General features: G+C 39.8%; 1 protein-coding gene across 11 annotated transcripts in view; it reads left to right on the top strand.

Annotated features, from left to right (window-relative positions):
- ART3 (ADP-ribosyltransferase 3 (inactive)) overlaps positions 1-20,762 on the top strand; it is a 134,810-nt gene that overhangs the window by 50,874 nt on the left and 63,174 nt on the right. Inside the window, exon 1 of one of the 11 annotated variants that reach the window (XM_055297279.2) lies at positions 3,749-4,008. The exons of the other annotated variants lie outside the window; for them this stretch is intronic. The gene's annotated coding sequence lies outside the window, so the exon portion shown is untranslated. Of the gene's footprint in view, positions 1-3,748; positions 4,009-20,762 lie in introns of those variants that run through there. 11 annotated transcript variants of the gene reach the window in all.

Raw genomic sequence — 20,762 nt, 5'->3', positions numbered from 1 at the left:
CCAAGTTAGAAGAGATTAATGTAAGCTATTTAAAAATAATTTCCAACTCACCATTCACCAGGTCTCTGATTAATATATTGCCTGACAAAAGAAAAAAGGTAGTATCAAGGATATTTTGTTCAGTTAAGTTAGTGAAAAGTGGGTTAGAAATGGAAACTAATGTTTCCATTTATTATAAATGAGTATGACTTAAAAGAATGCTGTTTTGAGTGTTAGAAGGCAGATGACTCACTCCTAGGGAAGAGGTTGCCAGGCATGTAATAGACACCTGAAATAATATAGATAGACTGAACAGATTAATATAGAACCCTAAACTCTTTAAAAGTACAGTAGTATAGTACCTGATGCTCTTTTATACAGGGATTTAGGCATGCCAATGACTTTAGGGAGCTGCCGGTGGATTTTTTTTTTTTTAAGAGCTCTTAATAGAATACTACTGTGAGTTTCTTATAATATTTTTAAAATACCCATCCCAGAAATGAGACAGATTCTAGAGGCTATATTCAAGGTAGCCATTAGGCACTGGGTAAGGCTCAATTTTTTTCCTCAAAACTTGGAGTAAATTGTATAAATAACATTAAAGTCATTAAGACGTTGAGGAATAGTGCATGTTTTAATGCCATTGAAAAGAGTTCCAAAGTGACGATGAATTTTTTGTTTGTTTGTTTGTTTTAGACCTGCTCTATCGCCCAGGCTGGAGTGCAATGGCGCGATCTCGGCTGACTGCAGCATCTGCCTCCCAGGCACAAACCATCTTCCCACCTCAGCCTCCTGAGTAGCTGGGACTATGGGCACACACATCCACAGTCAGCTAATGTTTTTGTATTTTTGGTAGAGATGGGGTTTCGCCATGTTGCTCAGGCTGGTCTCGAATTCCTGGGCCCCAGTGGTCCTCCCACCTCAGCCTCCCAAAGTGCTGGGATTACTGGCATAAGCCACTGTACCTGGCTGACAATGAATTTTAAATAAGGATGTTTCTGAGTTTATGTTGTATCTCTCTCTCTCTCTTTTTTTTTTTTTTTTTTTTTTTGAGACAGAGTTTCGCTCTTGCTGTCTGGGCCGGAGTGGAGTGCAATGGCGCAATCTCAGCTCACTGCAACCTCCGCCTCCTGAGTTCGAGCCTTTCTCCAGCCTCAGCCTGCCGAGTAGCTGGGATTATGGGCACCTGCCACCACGCCCAGCTAATTTTTTTTGTATTTTTATTAGACATGGGGTTTTGCCATGCTCACGTCTGTAATCCCAGCACTTTGGGAGGCTGAGGTGGGCAGATCACCTGAAGTCAGGATTTCGAGACCTGCCTGGCCAATATGCTTTATCTCTTTCTGGGACTTCGACGTAAGAAGAGATTTCCAAAGGTTGTATTCTGCTAATGTAGTCTGGTATTTGAGAATGAGATATACCAGTGCTCACATTTTATAAGGACGGCTTCATCCTTGATATGTGCTACCCCAAACATTGCAGTCTCAAGTGCATGCACAAAAAAAGGGCCAGTTTTCAGTGACTACCCTATCACCATACAGACCTTCTCATGCTTGAGAGAGCCACTGGTAGCCATCTACCTTTCCTTTCCTTGTCAGTATAAATTTGGGGGATACAAATATAATTTTATTACATGGATATATTGCATAGTGGTGAAATTAGGGCTTTTAGTGTATCCATCACCAGAATAATGTACATTGTACCCATTAAATAGTTTCTCATCATCCACCACCCCCAACCCTTCCAAGTCTCCGCTGTCTATCATTCCATACTGTATGTCTACGTGTATACATTATTTAGCTCCCACTTATAAGTGAGAACATGCGTGTACACAATTTCTTTTTTTTTTTTTTTTTTTAAGACAGAGTCTTGCTCTGTCACCCAGGCTGGAGTGCAGGGGCACGATCTTGGCTTGCTGCAACCCCTGCCTTCCAGATTCAAGCAATTCTCGTGCCTCAGCCTCCCAAGTTGCTAGGATTACAGGCCTGTGCCACCGCACCAGGCTAATTTTTTTTTTTTTTTTTTTTTTTTTTTTTTTTTTTTTTTTTTTTTTTTTTTTTTTTTTTTTGAGACAGAGTCTTGCTTTTTCGCCCAGGCTGGAGTGCAGTGGTGCAATCTCGGCTCACTGCAAGCTCCGCGTCCCGGGTTCACGCCATTCTCCTGCCTCAGCCTCTCCGAGTAGCTGGGACTACAGGAGCCCGCCACCACGCCCGGCTAATTTTTTGTATTTTTTTAGTAGAGACGGGGTTTCACTGTGGTCTCGATCTCCTGACCTTGTGATCCGCCCGCCTCAGCCTCCCAAAGTGCTGGGATTACAAGCGTGAGCCACCGCGCCCGGCCTAATTTTTGTATTTTTAGTAGAGACGGGGTTTCACCGTGTTGGCAAGGCTGGTCTCAAACTCCTGGTCTTAAGCCATCCACCTGCCTCAGCCTCCCAAAATGCTGGGATTATAGGCATGAGCCCCTGCACCCAGCTGGTGTGTACCAAATTTCTGACTTTAAAGGAAAGGCAGTTATTTGTTCCCTGAAATTTGAGCACAAAAAGAAGAAATAAGCTTTAGTTTCCAGTGATTAAGGATTTGAAAAACAGTTACTGGTAGTTCAATTTACTTTGTTTTTTAACTATGCCTGTTCATGCTGATCACATACAGGTTATCTCTATCTTATTACTGGAATTGGATCGTTTCTCATTGGCTTAATTAAATTTATTGCACAGGAGGAGTCTTCTTGAAACATTTAAGCTATACCTGATTTATTAACTACAGCTCCGTCATTTTCTTATAAATTAATTAAGAGTTTGATCTACCATTCCTCTTCTGAAACGAAAACAGTGTTTCTCTACCTTTTTGGTAGAAGAGTTATTTAAAAAAACAGCTATTATTTGTCTCTTTTTTCAACCTGGCAAAGCACAGTATATAAATATTGTTTGTTTTATCTATAATCAAATTTAATTGCCTTGGAATATTACTTTTTGCCAAGTCTACTGCCAAGTTAATTTTATTGGGATATAATTAACAGTTGTCAAAGAAAAGCTACTTGATTTATTTCTACCGTAATTCAGAAGAAAAAAAGAATGTGGGTTTAAAACCAATTACTTTCCTTTAAAATTGTAGGTAAAATTCAAAGTCGCATTTTTTTTTTTTTTTTGAGACGGAGTCTCGCTCTGTCGCCCAGGCTAGAGTGCAGTGGCGCAATCTCGGCTCCCTGCAAGCTCCGCCTCCCGGGTTCACACCATTCTCCTGCCGCGGCCTCTCCGAGTAGCTGGGACTACAGGCGCCCGCCACCACGCCCGGCCAATTTTTTTTTGTATTTTTAGTAGAGACAGGGTTTCACCGTGTTAGCCAGGATGGTCTCGATCTCCTGACCTCGTGATCCGCCCGCCTCGGCCTCCCAAAGTGCTGGGATTACAAGCGTGAGCCACCGCGCCCGGCTCAAAGTTGCATATGTTAAAATTTAGAACACAGAAGTAGAAATGATCAAGTTCTGCCAGCTCACTGAATACACTAACCCTCTTTTCCATGTGCTCTATACCTCTGTCAGAATGTTTGCTGTCATTTGCATGTATTTGAGCCAGGAACAGTGGGTTGTACAAAACAACTTCAGCATCACCATAAACTTGAGAGAAATTGTGTTTCTCACAACAAAGGCAGCTCTGTGCATGGCCTTCAGTTGGCTGCCTGGAAAATGACTGCACTCGACAACTGCCAGGTCAACGTAGACGTTCATGTTAATTTTCCAAGTTGGGAAACAACATGCCTATTGTTAGGGGATAGAAACATGTGAGAGATTAGCAATGAGCAACTTTACAAGGAACTGAAGGAAGCTTGATTCAGTAAGAAGAGAGAAATAGTAGCTTCACTTACCATTATTGGTTTATTGCCGCTGCTACTCAGAGAAGCTGGAGGAGAGGAGAAAATAGATCTGGTCAATCTTATTTCAGGGCTAGTTGGAAAGAGAATAAATGCACAAAGGATCTTGCTTGGAGAGTTGACCCCTGCATATGAATGTTAGAAGAGTTATGTCTGCAAGGTATGAAGCTTCATTGGATTTATTTGTATTTTTAAAAAAATAGAATATAGTAAAATGACCATTTATAAGGAGTATTTCAGGACACATCATTTGCCAGTTTGAACTAAGTGTTATTAAACTTAATGTTTTAAATAGATATAGTTGAGAATGTGAATATAAAAAAAAATAGGACAGGAAAGATGTTTTTTGTTCTAGCTATTTTATTTCTTATATAATCTTGATACTTAAATTACTTTCTTTTGGATTCAAAGCAAAAATAATACTTTTTAAATATTTAGGCTGGGCTTAGTTGCTCATGCCTGCAATCCCAACACTTTGGGAAGCTGAAACAGGAGGATCACTTGAGCTTGGAAGTTCGAGACCAGCCTAAGCAACATAGTGAGACCCCATCTCTACTAAAAATTTGAAAAATCAGCTGGTTGTGCTGGTGTGCACCTGTAATCCCAGCTATTTGGGAGGCTGAGGCTGGAGGATCACTTGAGCCCAGGAGATCAAGGCTGCAATGAGCTATGATCATCCACTGCACTCCAGCCTAGGCTACAGAGTGAAACCCTGTCTCAAAATAAATAAATAAATATTTAGGCTATGTTTTCTAAAATTTTGCACATTGTGCTGAATGCTGTTTTCCTTGTAATGAAAAGCCAATAAAACATTTCTGTCAATTTTCTTGTTTTCTTTCTTTTATTAGAGAAAGTCTTGTTATGTTGCTCAGGCGGGACTCAAACTCCTGGCCTCAAGCAAGTCTCCCCCCTTGGCCTCTCAAAGTGCTGAGATTACAGGTGTGAGCCACAATGCCTGGCCTCTTGTCATTTTTCTAAGACTTTCCTAACATCCTGGTTTCACCTTTGAATCTACAACCTAGCTTACTTTCTGTGTTTCTTACTTCTGTGTTCTTACTTTCAGTATGAGCAGTAAAAGGTGTGGTCAGAGAAATGTGGCTCACTCTTCAGCTCTGAGTGTCTACCTCTCACCTTGTATTTGTGCAGTTGGTGGCTGGGTATGTGGTGGTAACTGGATGAGTGATGGAGACCAGAATAATTGCCATCATTTGTTTAATGTCTCCCATGTGGCACGTAATGTACATAGTGTCTCACTAGTCCTCACAATAATTCTGTAAGAAAGGGCACTGTAAAAAGGACATTAGTGGCAATTTAGAGAAGAAGAAAATGGGCCTTTAAGAGGTTATATAACTTCCCCAAATCACTTAACACATTTAGTTAAGAAGCGGGGTCAGGGGGACAGCAGCAATGAAAAACACAAGAATTCCTTTGTGGGATGAAACGGGAGTGAAAGGCATCTCAAAGGTCTGACATTGTAATTCCTAGACCCAAGCCTCCCTGGAAAATAGAAAATGCAAAAGAAGATTAGAGCAGAAGACTAAATGTGGAACAATTTGGGATAAATAAAATCTGAGGGTCCTGGTGAGAAAGCAATTCAGAAAGCTAGAGAAGGTGTCTAGAGCCCCATTTAATTTACATTTCATTGAATAACAGGAGAATGATTATTGTGAGACTTGTTAAAACTTGCATGTTGTTGGTAAAGTTTACCTTCTACTTCCCCATTGTGATTTGTAGTAGTAACCCTTAGAAAATTTCAGAACAGCCAATGTTTATTCCAGGGACTGGGTAAAAAGGGAAAAGCCTGTGTTCTTTTCTGCATTTAGCTGTGATGAACAGAATCTCTGATCTGAGGCAGTAACTGATGTCAATGCAATAGGTAGCCAGCAGGTCAACTCCTGTCCCTAAGGATTTATACCAGATGAAGGTCTTGTGACCTTCCAGAGGAAACAGGAAAGGATAGAGAAGGAGGCAGCGAAACTACTTTAAGACTTCAGTGACAGTGCTGCTCCCTCAGTGCCACCCCTCTACCCCACTACCTTTCTCCTTCTTTAGCTTTTGTTCTAAATTATTTCTTAGAGTCCCAGTAACCCTAGGTGTTATCTCTCTGCTCATTCTAGGTCCCTTTCCTTCCAGAACCCTTGAAGTTTGAGTTTACATTTTTGGAAGGATGCCAGGGATTAGCCCAGTTAGTAGATCAAGCTTCTAAGGGTGAAACTGGTGGAGAGAGACTTTTTACCTCTACCTGTGAGGTCTTCCCAAAATCTGATGAATATGCAGAGCCTGAAACTGAGTCTGGAAAGCCAGAGAGGCCTTTGAACATATTCTAAAACTAAGGACTCCAAAAATAGGTCTTAAAAGCCAGGAATCAAGGGTTAGGGGAAGAGAAAAAGAGTTGCAGGTTTAGAGTAAGGGGGCAGCAGGCCTGGAAATTGCCAAGAACCAGCATTATAGTTTAATAGCACCAGAGTAATGGGAGGATGGGTTGGGGGTGGATGGTGTGTGTGAAGAGACCAGGAAAGGCGCAAAGTTCCTGTTGCCCATCAGGCTGAGGAGGAGAAAGAAATGTATTCCTGACATCTCACACTGACATTTAGAATACCTTTCTCCCTGGGAAAAACGTACATACTAGATCAGATTTCTAGGCTAGCCTGCTAAAATAGTTTCCTCATAATGAACTTGAAATACAGATTGTAAGAATCATGAGAAAAATCTTGGTAGAAAACAGTGGGTTATCAAATGAACTTTCAAATTAGGTTCCACTAATAAGAGGGGAATCACCTGTAAATTAGAATTAAAGAAGAGTTAGCCATACTTTAGTAGTTTATCATGGCTTACACGTATTCATTAAGATTATTTACTATTCTTTAAAAAGTTTAAAAAATAATAGTGACACTTTTGAAGAGTATTGATTAGTTATTTTATCAAATATCCCTCAGTTTGTCTTATCTGATATTTTCTCATAATTGGCATGAGGTTTTGTATTTTTGGCATGAAAACTACAAAATTATGTTTTCTTTTCAGCATGTTGTATCAGGGTTCATAATATTGATATGTGTTATTATTAGTGATGTTTACCTTGATTATTTTATTACATTTGCCATCTACTAGGAAATACCTTACAGGTTGGAGGAGACTTAGGAGAAATAACTAAATGCAATGTGGGTTCTGATAGGAACCTAGAAAAAGGATATTAGTGGCAAAATTGGTGAAGTTAAAAGAAGGTCAGAAGTTTAGTTAACAATATTCCAATGTTCCAATTGCTTCCAAGTACCAATGCTCATTTCCTGTTCTAGATGATTGTACTGTGGTCATAAAAGATGTTAACATTAGGGGAAGAGGAGTGAAGGAAATAAGGGTACTCTCTGTACTATCTTCTGTAAATCTAATATTAACTCAAAATAAAAAGTTAAAAAATAATGCTATCTAACACTTACGTAGTGCTTCCTATTTGCCACATATACTCTGCATCTATTAATTCTGGTTCTTTTCAACAGCCCTGTGAGGGGAACTGCTATTATCCCCATTTGACATATGAGGAGACCTAGATACAGAGAGGTAAGAAGCATGTCCAGTGTCACATGACTGTGAATTGGTCACATAGCTAGAAAGTGGCTGAGTTGGGATTTGAACTGAGGCACTTTGGATCCAGAAATCAATTACAGCATACTGGCTTTCAATGTGCTATATATGCACATAGTTTAAAAAGATTCAGTTATACTCTTCTCTGAAGCAATCTCTGTTACAAGTTTTTTGGCTTTTCTTTTAATCCTTCAAAGAAGAATTTACTTTCAAACATTGATAGGAAAGCAACTCACTTTGGTTTTTATTTGTAATATTCAAAGCTATGCTATGGCCATGTTTTAGTCTCTCTTCAGAATCTTCTCATGGCATGCTAACAATTGTAGATGGCAACTGTGTTGGAAACTAGGGAATCCCATCTGAGTTGGTCAAAGTCTGTGAGTAAAGTGCTAATTGCTCATAACTACTGTGTTATGATTAAGTACAATATGATTAAGTAGACTCAAACTTCATTTGGAATTTAACCAAATTCTGCAGTTGCTCTCATGAATACTTTGGTTAGTATGAATGCCTTCTTCATTTTACTATTGAAATTACATTTTTTTAACTCAAAAACTGTCAGCTATTGTAACAATGACTTTGTAGTCTTTAAAATTGAAGAAAGAGTACGACGTGAATTACTATACATTAGACCTTTGACAGTCTGAATGAATTGCTTGAGTTTGATCTGATTAGTGTACCTAATGTAGAGACTGAGCTTCCTTAAATTGCCAGAGGTGTAAAGTTTCACAAGGTACTGGTTGCTGTAAAGGAAGACTGACTTTGAGTTAAACAGAGAGTTGATAAAATGCATATATTGACAGTTACTGACTCAGTAAGCTTCATAATTCTAGGAAACAATCACTGCTGATTCATATGTTTAGATATATTCATTTCTATCTTTCTGTTTCTTAGGCCAAAAAGATAAAAGAAAACCAATATTTAAGAGGTGAGAAAAGTAACAGGAATTTCCTATCTATTTATACACATACACACAAACACAACAAGCCTGTAGTCTTTGCTGCAGAAGCAGCTTGTCTTTCATTCCATAGTTAGGGTATTTTTTTTTTCTGTGCATTGAATTAAAATTTGTAAACAGCAGGAATTGTGGCTTGTTAAAAGAAAAACCTTAGACGAATTAAATTTAGCAGAGCTTAATTGAGCAAAGAATGATTTGTGAATTGGGTAGCCCCTGAACCAGAATAGAGAGGCTCCAGAGCTGCTGTGTGGTGAAAGAAGATTATGGATAGAAAAAGGAAAGTGATGTAGAGAAAATGGAAGTGAGGTACGGAAACAGCTGGATTGATTACAGCTTGAAGTTTGCCTTACCTGAGCATAGTTTGAACAGTTGGCTGCCCTTGATTGGCTGAAACTTGGCGATTGGCACAAGAGTAGATTACAGTCTGTTTACACATCCAGTTAGGTTACAGTTCACTGTGTATGGAGAAACCTTTAGGTTATAGTTCACAACGTATGGAGAAACCTTTAGACCGAACTTAAAATATGTAAAGAGACAGCTTTAGGCTAAACTTAATTTAACAGACTTTTTGGTTGCCTTTGGGTTGGTGGGGCAAGGGAAGAATCTAATAGCAGATATTTGCTTTGGAAGGTCCAAAGATCAATTTTGTTTTCTTGCTGTCTTCTCATTATTTTCTATTGTTTTTTTTTTTCTTTTTTTTTTTCCCTAAGCTTTATTTGCATCTCCAGTCCTTTTCTTGATCCTTACTTTTTAATTGACTATAATATGGAATTGAATTTTTTAAAAAATCTGTAAAATTTATTTTTAAAAGTTTATTTCTTGGTCTTGCATTTAAAAGGCTGTGAATTGAACCTTTCTTCTTTCTTTAACTAAAAAAAAAACTAATTAAGTGGCTTTTTGCTTAAATATGTTCTCAACTAATTTTTCTCCTTGTAGGTAGCTTAAAGGAAAAAGAAATGTCCTTTCAGTACTCTCATTACATATTCAAGCAATCCCAATTTGTATGGACAACTAAATTAAAGTAACAAGTGACTCTGACAATTTAGAGAAATGAATTAGTAAAGTTTAGTAGCATTAAGCACAGGAGGATTTACTTAAGAGAAAAAGCAGGCAAACTTTATAAACACAAGTTGGAGAACTATCAAGTTTGTACATGTCTGACAGAGATGAAGAATACAGAATAAACCACTGGCCAAATATAAGTTAGATATGTAACACTAACACATAGAATTAGCAAAGAGGATGTTGTGGGTTTATATGGAAGAAATCTGTTTGTGAGTCACTGGTTAGGAAATGAGAACCTACTTTCCTATAGATGTTAAATGGTGAGGGTGATTGTTCAACCTGAGAGGTCCCTCCAGGGCAAGGAACCTTGTCTGATTTATCTTCCATCTCATCGTGTTGCCTTGCATGGAGTCAGGTCTTAAAAAACTCATTTCCATAGTTCCTGGTTTATAAAGTCTAATTAACATATAAGATACCCCAAATTCAAGCATTTGTCCTGTCTTCTTCTTAACCTACTGATGTCAGATATTTTTCTATTTTGGAACATAATGCTGTTGTAGAATATTGTGGAGTCATAAGTTACTGATTAAGTTACTGATATCATAAGTACATTGGTAATATATAACCAAGACCAAAGAACCCTTTTTATTTCAAATCAGTTTGATTTCTTTTGGCCTGTGACAATCAACTGTTTTCTCTCTCATGAAAATCTCTTTTCTTGAGGCTTCTTATTCTCCTTCTCAATCTCCTTCTTGAAATCTTGTCTCTCTCTGCACCTAAATGCTAGTGTTCTCTAGGGTATTATGCTCTCTATCTGTAAGCCTACACACCTATTGGCTAACATGGTAGCCAGAATAATTATTCCCCAAAGATTTCCATGCCCTAATTCCTGGAATCTGTGAATGTTATATTACATGGCAAAAGGAACACTGGACTTTGGGCAGCAAGCCACCCAGGCGCCGAGGCAAGAGACAGAGGACACGAGCTGCTCCAGTAAAATAAAATATAAAACAAGAATAGTTATACCAGATATAGATCTTAGATATGATTATATATGAATATCATTAATCATTAGTTTGTAGCAATTACTCTTTATTCCAATATTATAATAATCCTCGCTCTATAATCATAACCTAGGAAAAACCAGGCCATACAGAGATACGAGCTGAGGGGACATAGTGAGGTGTGACCAGAAGACAAGAGTGTGAGCCTTCTGTTATGCCCAGACAGGGCCACCAGAAGGGCTCCTTGGTCTAGTGGTAACGCCAGCATCTGAGAAGACGCCCGTTGCCAGGCGGACCGTGGTCTAGTGGTAGCAAAAAGTGTCAAGGAACAACACCCACTACTTAGCAGACCGGGAAAGGGAGTCTCCTTTTCCCCGGGGGAATTTAGAGAAGACTCTGCTCCTCCACCTCTTGTGGAGGGCCTGACATCAGTCAGGCTTGCCCGCAGTTATCCAGAGGCCTAACCGTCTCCCCGTGATGCTGTGTTTCAGTGGTCATGCTCCTAGTCCACCTTCATGTTCCATCCTGTACAACTGGCTCTGCCTTCTAGATAGCAGTAGTAAATGAGTGAAAGTACTAATAGTCTCTGATATGCAGAAATAATGGTGCAAGCTGTCTTTCTCTTTGTCTCCTCTCTCTCTCTGCCTCGGCTGCCAGGCAGGGAAGGGCCCCCTGTCCAGTGGACACGTGACCCACGTGACCTTACCTATCATTGGAGATGACTCACACTCTTTACCCTGCCCCTTTTGCTTTGTATACAATAAATAACAGCGCAGCCAGACATTCGGGGCCACTACCGGTCTCCGTGCATTGGTGGTAGTGGTCCCCCGGGCCCAGCTGTCTTTTCTTTTATCTCTTTGTCTGGTGTCTTTATTTTTACACTCTCTCGTATCTGCACACGGGGAGAGACCCGCCAACCCTGTGGGGCTGGTCCCTACATGGACTTATAGTTATGGACCTCAAAATACATATATACATTGGGTGGACCCACTGTAATAACATGGGCACTTAAAAGTGGAAGAGGAAGACAGAGCAGTCAGACAGACGCAGTGGAAGAGGCAGGAGGTATTTGATTATGAGAGAGATTCCACTTGCTGTTATTGGCTTTGAAGATGGAGAAAGAGGACCATAAACCAAGGAATGTGGGTGGCCTCTGGAGTCTGTGAATAGCCCTCAGCTGACAGCCAACAAGGAAGCACAGGTCTCAATCTTAAGTCTTCAAGGAACTGCATTCTACTAACAACCTGAATGAGCAAAGAAATTGATTCTCTTTTAGACCCTCAGAAAGTAACTTAGCCCTGCCAACACTTTGATTTTAGCCTACAGAGATCTATGTTAGGCTTCTGATCTAGGAACTTTAAGATAAGAAATGTGTATTATTTTAAGCCACTAAGTCATGATAGTTTGCCACAGCAACAGTAACAAACTATTGCAGCTAATGACTCTCAAATTTAAATGACTATCTCAGATCTTTCTCTGAACTATAGTCAGTTGCCTATTGGATAGCTTCTCTACTGGCTGGGACCTCATACTCATTACATTGAGATAAAACTCTTTTCCCTAAAACCTGCTCACATTTTTTATCTTGATGTTGCTCCTAACCATTCAGACTCCTTAGCCAGAAATCTGGGGGGCAGTTTAAACTCCTTTTCTCAAAATACACTATTTCTCTACACATCCCTACCCTATATAATTGATACCAAATCATTTTGATTTGGAGTTTATTACCACTGATTTAGGTCAAGCTCCCACCACTTCTCACTTGGATTTCTCAGGTAATCTCCCAACACATCTTCCTGCCTCTTGTTAAAATGTCTTGGTAATTTATTCTTCTGTTCTATGAAAGTGACCTTTTCAATTAGATTATGTTTCTCCTCTACTTCATGGTTTCCCATTGCCATTTCAGTAAAGTTCCAATTTCTAAGCATTACACACAAGGCTCTTTATGATCTGATTCCTCTTTCCTCCCCAACTTTTTAACTCTTTGTGTTCCATAAAACATATCATGCTGTCCAGCTGTATTAAATGGCTTGCATTTTCTTGAACATGTGCTATGTATGCCATCAGTGCCTTGTACATACTTTTTTATCTGACTGGAAGGCCCTCCTTTCTTTGTTTCCCTAACTCCTACTTCTTCAGTCTTCAACTGAATTGTCACTTTAGTTAGGGGCTCAGTAAATGTTGGTTTAAAGAGTAAATGAGAAGAATGCCAAAGGATAAGGATTGTGAACCACTGAAGTGGATTTCTACACGAATTTCTAGAGTCTGTTTCCCTAAAGGACAATTTTAGATGGCAATGTTTCTGGAATAGTTTGAGGGTAGCCTTTTGTTAGTTTTATGTAAATGCTAAGAAGAGAGCATTTGAGTTTGGTATTTGGAGTAGGAGTAGACAGGAACTCACTAAAGAGTTACTTCAGAAGAGAAAGTCATTATGGATGATGGTCTCATGTAAGAAAGCTACCAGACCTACTCATGTAATCATCCACTGTTCTTATCTGCAAGAGGGATTACCCGTTTTAGTTTTGCTTCCTATTTTTAAAAAGCTAAGATCTCCTGTTCCAGAGAGAGTAAGCTTACATTAAAAAGCATTAAGTATCTTTAGTTTTCTTTTAAATTTGACTTATGTTCTAATGATAGTTACTTCATGGGGGTTTCCAACCTTGGGAAAAAAGTTAACTATTTTTTTAGGTTTATTATGAGAACTATACAGTTTAATCAATATAAAATGTGCAGTGCCTGCAGCCTACTCATCTGACAAAGGGCTAATATCCAGAATCTACAATGAACTCAAACAAATTTACAAGAAAAAAACAAACAACCCCATGAAAAAGTGGGCAAAGGACATGAACAGACACTTCTCAAAAGAAGACATTTATGCAGCCAAAAAATACATGAAAAAATGCTCATCATCACTGGCCATCAGAGAAATGCAAATCAAAACCACAGTGAGATACCATCTCACACCAGTTAGAATGGCCATCATTAAAAAGTCAGGAAACAACAGGTGCTGGACAGGATGTGGAGAAATAGGAACACTTTTACACTGTTGGTGGGACTGTAAACTAGTTCAACCATTGTGGAAGTCAGTGTGGCAATTCCTCAGGGATCTAGAACTAGAAATACCATTTGACCCAGCCATCCCATTACTGGGCATATACCCAAAGGACTATAAATCATGCTGCTATAAAGACACATGCACACGTATGTTTATTGTGGCACTATTCACAATAGCAAAGAGTTGGAACCAACTCAAATGTCCAACAACGATAGACTGGATTAAGAAAATGTGGCACATATACACCATGGAATACTATGCAGCCATAAAAAATGATGAGTTCATGTCCTTTGTAGGGACATGGTTGAAACTGGAAAACATCATTCTCAGTAAACTATCGCAAGGACAAAAAACCAAACACCGCATGTTCTCACTCGTAGGTGGGAATTGAACAACGAGAACACATGGACACAGGAAGGGGAACATCACACTCCGGGGACTGTTGTGGGGTGGGGGGAGGGGGGAGGGACAGTATTAGGAGATATACCTAATGCTAAATGACGAGTTAATGGGTGCAGCAAAATAACATGGCACATGGATACATATGTAACAAACCTGCACATTGTGCACATGTACGCTAAAACCTAAAGTATAATAATAAAATAAAAAAAATGCACAGTGCCTTGTGTGTAATTAAGTAGTTAATAAAGACTAGCTATTAGTTGTTATAAATTATCATTATTGGTAAGCATTTAAAAATGATCCACCATTTTGCAGAGATTTAAACATCACCTATATCCAGAGTCCCTGCTATGGCATGTTAGGTCACATGTTTGAAAATGAATGGAAATGACAATTAAGAAGAGGCAAGGAACAAGTTTTTGTTTCCATTTAGTTGGAGGAAGCCTATTAGGGAAGAATCTTTGCAGTTCTTAAGGACAGAAGATAAATAAATTGGTAGCCTTAGTGGAGACAAAGTAGAAAGAGAGACAAACTCACAAAGATGAGGAGGTAGATAATGAAGGAAATGAAAGGTAAAGGTTTACTTTTGAGGAAAAGAAGGATGGATGGTGGAGACAGAAAAATAATAAGATAGGCTGGCGTGGTGGCTCATGCCTGTAATCCCAGCACTTTGAGAGGCTGAGGCAGGCGGATCACTTGTCAGGCGCTCAAGACCAACTGGCCAATATGGCAAAACCCAGTCTTTACTAAAAATACAAAAATTAGCTGGGCTACTTGGGAAGCTGAGGCATGAGAATTGCTTGAACCCAGGAGGCGGAGGTTGCAGTGAGCTGAGATCGTGCCACTGCACTCCAGCCTGGATGACAGAGCAAGACTCTGTCTCAAAGAAAAAGAAAAATAATAACATAAATAATTGTGAGCTATCACAAGAATGCCATTAAAACTGTGTGACTTGGGGGAACCATGAGCTCCTCGCGGCTGGTTGGGGACCGTCCTTGCAGTGTCGGCCTCCGCCTTGGCCTTCCGCTTAGCCGAGGCTTCTGGAAGGGTCGCAAAGTGTCTGTTGACAAAAGAAGCCGGGCCCTGACTGGCATGACGGATTCGCCCAGCCACTCAGCAGAGCGTCTGTAGGTCGGAAGTGGGGGTTGTATTGGACTTTGCTTTTTGTCTAATAATGTTAGACAAAAAACAAATTGGAGCAATTTTCTTATTTGAGTTCAAAATGGGTCATAAAGCAGCGGAGACAACTCAAAACATCAGTAACACATTTGGCCCAGGAACTGCTAACAAACATACAGTGCAGTGGTGGCTTAAGAAGTTTTGCAAAGGAGAAGAGAGCCTTGAAGATGAGGAATGTGATGGCGGGCCATGGGAAGTTGACAACGACCAATTGAGAGCAATCATTGAACTACATGAAAAATTACAGAAGAATTCAGCGTTTACTATTCTACGTCATTAGGGTCCTTCAGCATTTGAAGCAAACTGGAAAGGTGAAAAAGTTTGATAAGCAGGTGCCTCATGAACTGAGCTAAAATCAAAACTATTGTTTTGAAATGCAGTCTTTTATCCTACGCAACAACAGCAAACCATTTCTCAATTGGATTGTGACGTGCAATGAAAAGTGGATTTTATGTGACAACCAGCTCAGTGGTTGGACCAAGAAGCAGCTCCAAAGCAGTTCCCAAAGCCAAACTTGCACCAAAAAAAGGTCACGGTCACTGTTTGATGGTCTGCTGCTGGTCTGATCCACTACAGTTTTCTGAATCCTGGCAAAACCATTACATCTGAGGTATGCTCAGCAAATTGGTAAGATGCACTGAAAAGTGCAACACCTGCAGCCAGCATTGGTCAACAGAAAGGGCCCAATTCTTCTGCACGGCAACACCTGACTGCATGTCGCACAACCAACGCTTCAAAAGTTGAAGGAATTGGGCTTCAAAGTTTTGCCTCATCCACCATGTTCACCTGACCTCTCACCAACTGACTACCACTTCTAGCATCTTGACAACTTTTTGCAGGGAAAACGCTTCAGCAGGATGCAGAAAATGCTTTCCAAGAGTTCGTCGAATCCTGAAGCACGGATTTTTATGCTACAGGAATAAATAAACTTATTTCTCATTGGCAAAAATGTGTTGATTGTAATGGTTCCTGTTTTGATTAATAAAATATGTTTGAGCCTAGTTACAATGATTTAAAATTCGCAGTCCGGAAATTAACTTTTGCACCAACCTAATATTTCGATGGTAAATCCTTGCAAACATGGAAACAATGCATTTGGCCCAGTGCTTTGTGGTTGTGTACTCTTTTTCTTTCTTTTTCTAATAGATGGCGTTGGCCAGGCGTGGTGGCTCACGCCTGTGATCCCAGCACTTTGGGACGGCGAGGTGGGTGGGTCACCTGAGGTCAGGAGTTTGAGACCAGCCTGGCCAACATGGTAAAACCCCGTCTCTACTAAAAATACAAAAAAATTAGCTAGGCATGGTGGCGGGAGTCTGTAATTCCAGCTACTTCGGGAGGCTGCAACAGGAGAATCATTCGAACCCGGGAGGTGGAGGTTGCAGTGAGCTAAGATCACACCATTGCACTCCAGCCTGGGCAATGAGTGAAACTCTGTCTCAAAAAAAAAAAAATTAGTTGGGGTCTCGCGGTGTTGACCAGGCTGGTCTCAAACTCCTGGCCTTGGGTGATCCTCCCGGCCTTGGATGATCCTCCCATCTTGGCCTCCCAAAGTGTTAAGACTGCAGGCGTGAGCCACCGTGCCCTGCCTGGTTGTGTAGTCTTTCAAAAATTAAGTTTTTAATGTTAAATGCTGCTTCTAGATACATTGTAAAAATTCACCTATCAATGAGTTCTTTAATTAAAAACATTGCAATTGTACTAGACTTTAAAATAAATACTAAGCAATAATTCAGGCTTTGATGTTGGTTTATAGTTTTCTCATTTCTTTCATTTAATAGCTCTGCAAATGAAGCAGTTACTTCCATTTTCCTGAGGTGCAGGAACTGTGGCCCAGATAAGTTAAGCGCCCTGCACAATGTTATAGGTCCAATAAGTGAGACTGGGGCTCTGATCTAGTTCCTTTGACATTAAAGTTTGTGCAGTAAACCAGCTATGTCAGTTTGCCACATTTGTAATAGTGTTCAATAAATTTTCATTTAAAACTTTAATATTAAAGTAGTAGCAAGAATTCATAACCTTAATTGGCTTTAACAGCTTTCCTTCCCCTGAGAACAGATGCGTATGTACACATGCACACAGATTGCTTACAATATCAGCACATAACAGGCCTTTGCACATTGAAGTCAGCACTGCTGTGGTGCCTTTTTTTTTTTTTTGGCTCGGTGTTTTGACTGCAAGTCTCTTAGGATAGAACTTTATAGTTAGAAAGTAGCTTTCTAACACTTGGATGGGTTTTATAGGCACAAAAACAAGTCCTATACTAGCTGTACTTTATTTTTTGAGTTCTTATTAATGAGGAGCATCCACTTTTGCATTGACAGTGGTTTCAAGATTGCTGTATCAGCCGTTAAAGGATTCTTGACTAGGTGTGCACATCAGAACTGCCAGGTCCCCAGTGGTTCTGAAGCAGTAAGCTTTGAGTAGGCTCTGGCATCAGCACTTTTACTGAGCTTCACAGATAATTCTGATGCATACTCCAGGCCTGAACCAATGATCAATTTGAAACATGCATAACAAAGCAAAAAAAGTTTTGTTTCACCTTTTGAAATACAGTTAACTCTTTTACCATGCCGGAGATTATTCATTCAGAGAGACAGGCCCTTGCTCCGGAGTGATGATATATATCTGGCAGTACCCAGCCCTTGTGCTTGTGCATTAGCTCAGCACCTGCCCACACTGCGAGCCCCAGTAGGATGTGACTTGTCCTTCCCTGTTTCAGCCCTTAACACAATACCTGGTACAGAGTATGTAGTGGGCATCTGTTGAATGAATGCTTTTCCCAGTAGCAGTGTATTCTTATAATATTAATGTAATCGTCCCCTGGTTTACAGACAAAAGTGAAAGCACTAAGTACCCAGTGAGTGAGACCCAGATGTTCTTCCTCCACTACTAGTGGTCCCCTGGGCAGGTCTTTTTTTGTAACACCCACCAGTCTGTTCTGTCGTCAGTCATTGATTGACTTGTCTGTGAACTTGAGAGCAGGAACTGTTTCATAGTTTCATTAGCACAGGGTAAACATGTTTGCCATTCAAGGTTAATTTACACTTGCATTTAAGTGATGCATTGAGTCAATGAAAAGTTTTGATTAAACAATAGTTGTAGATGTGCTAGGTTTTTCAAATTACTAATATCAAGCAGAGATTGTTTTTACTTGTAAGGGTATTGCTTTTGTGAAAGCATAAATAATGGTTTTCCTTTTTAGTGATGTAAATTAATTGGTGGCAACTTTTATATTCCCATAGACTGGGGAAGCTTAATTGCCTTTATAAGTACTTAGGTACAATTTTGTATCAAATTTTCTGTAATAGTTTATGCTTTATTACTATATATGTGCTAATAATCTTACCTGACTTCTGTTTATATCATTTGTACAATTACATGGTTGTAAAATAAACTTTTAAACCTCAAAAAAAACCTGTTAGTTATGATAGTGCTAGCTGCTATAACACAAAAATGCTGAAATATCAGTGGCTTAACACAAAAGTATTTTTTGCTCATGTCACAGCCTAGTAGAAAAGTTCCTGGTTAGGCAGCTCTGTTCCTTATGAATAACTAAACTCTTGATTACAACATTAGTCATGCCCAGGGACAATTTTGCTTTATTCTTCATGTTATGTAAAATGCTCACCTACTTAATAGTGCCCCTTCCTGCATTTTAAAAAGGAAATATACAGGGCTAAAAGTAAAAATTTTTCTTTCTTTTTTTCCCTCCTACTGAGGAAGGAATAACTTCCACAAGGCCTTTCCAATCGGTAAATCAGATCCTGTGTACCTGTATTTTATGTCCTCGATTCAGAAGGTCCTGTTTTGGTCATTTTGGACATCTTACAGCTGATAAATGAATGGCAGTAGATCATTTTCCATCCCATTTAAACTCTTTTCTTCTTCTTAAATCTATGTTAATTAATCAATGTAGATTTTTATGTGGAGAAAAATGCAGATTAAAATATTTGAGGAGAAGCGATCTTGAATGGAAAAAGACAATGGGCAAGAGGAGTATGGAGAATAAATGAAAGAAGGAATACTGGGCTGGATCTGGCTTGACACTACTAGAGTCTCTCTAGGCCTGATATCATGAGAATTCGGTGGGTCTACTGTTTGAAGACCATTCAGTCCTGCTCACTGCCAGGACTTTTTTTTTTTTTTTTTTTTTTTTTTGAGACGGAGTCTTGCTCTGTCGCCCAGGCTGGAGTGCAGTGGCGCAATCTCGGCTCACTGCAAGCTCCGCCTCCCGGGTTCACGCCATTCTCCTGCCTCAGCCTCTCCGAGTAGCTGGGACTACAGGCGCCCACCACCACGCCCGGCTAATTTTTTGTATTTTTAGTAGAGACGGGGTTTCACCATGGTCTCGATCTCCTGACCTCGTGATCTGCCCGCCTCGGCCTTCCAAAGTGCTGGGATTACAAGCGTGAGCCACCGCGCCCGGCCACTGCCAGGACTTTAATGAGGCTTAACTGTAATCCCTTTCTAACCACCATCATACCTGTACCATGTTACAGTACGTCAACATGATAGAGGCACAGTTAATAGAGCCAAATGGTTTCCTAGAAATTTCCACAGCAAAGATAGTGGTTGCAGATGTCAATTCTACCTTTAACCTTGTAATTTCAGTCATTGTTATTATCATAGATAAAATTTAAAGGGATATGAAGACTTACATGGCATGGACCCTTTACCTCTCTGACTTTATTTTCTATACTTAACCTACTCAGCCCCAGTCACCTCTGAGCCATCCTGGTTTTCCTCAGGCATGATAGGCAGGGTCTGTATTCTAGCTCAGTGTTGTCCAAAAGCAATAAAATGTGAGCCACATACGTAGTTTTAAGTTTTCTAGTAGCTCCGTATCAAAAGACAAAAAGAAGAAAGTGAAAATCATTTTAATAACTTATTTAACCAAATAAATATTATTGGGATATTTCACCATTTTTTTAATACTATGTGTTTGAAATCCTGTGAATATTTTACACAGACAGTAGCATTTCTCATTTGGATACTAAATTTCTGTTAGAAATACTTGATCTGTATTTACACTTTATAAAATTTATAGTTGAAATATAGATTTACATGCCTGAGTTGTTTCAAATATACTTAAAATTTTTCCCATAAATGAATTATCAGATTTTAAATTTAAATTAAATACAATGAAAAATTCATGTTTATAAACCAAGTCACATTTCTTTTTTTTTTTTTTTTTTTTTTGAGACAGAGTCTCGCTCTGTTGCCCAGTCTGGAGTGCAGTGGCGCTATCTCGGCTCACGGCAAGCTCCGCCTCCTGGGTTCACGCCATTCTCCTGCCTCAGCCTCCCGAGTAGCTGGGACTACAGGCGCCTGCCACCATGCCCAGCTAATTTTTTGTATTTTTAGTAGAGATGGGGTTTCACCGTGTTAGCCAGGATGGTCTCGATCTCCTGACCTTGTGATCCGCCTGCCTCGGCCTCCCAAAGTGCTGGAATTACAGGCGTGAGCCACCGCACCGGGCCCCAAGTCACATTTCAAATGCTCAGTAGCCACATGTGGTGGCTAGTGGCCACTGAACATTACACTTCTAGCTATTCTCTCTGTAAGGAATGCTTTCCTACAGCTAATCACTTGTTTAAGTCCCTTACCTCCTTCAGGTTTTTGCTAAATTTCACTCTCTCAGTGAGGCCTACCTTGACCACTCTATTTAATACAATAGTGTGCCCCAACTCCCCACACTTCACACTTCTTCATTCTTTATTTCATTGTTTATT

The sequence above is a fragment of the Symphalangus syndactylus genome, chromosome 10 (genome assembly GCF_028878055.3).
Source record: "Symphalangus syndactylus isolate Jambi chromosome 10, NHGRI_mSymSyn1-v2.1_pri, whole genome shotgun sequence".
NCBI classification, from domain to species: domain Eukaryota; kingdom Metazoa; phylum Chordata; class Mammalia; order Primates; family Hylobatidae; genus Symphalangus; species Symphalangus syndactylus.
This window is presented reverse-complemented; position numbering and strand designations above follow the sequence as displayed.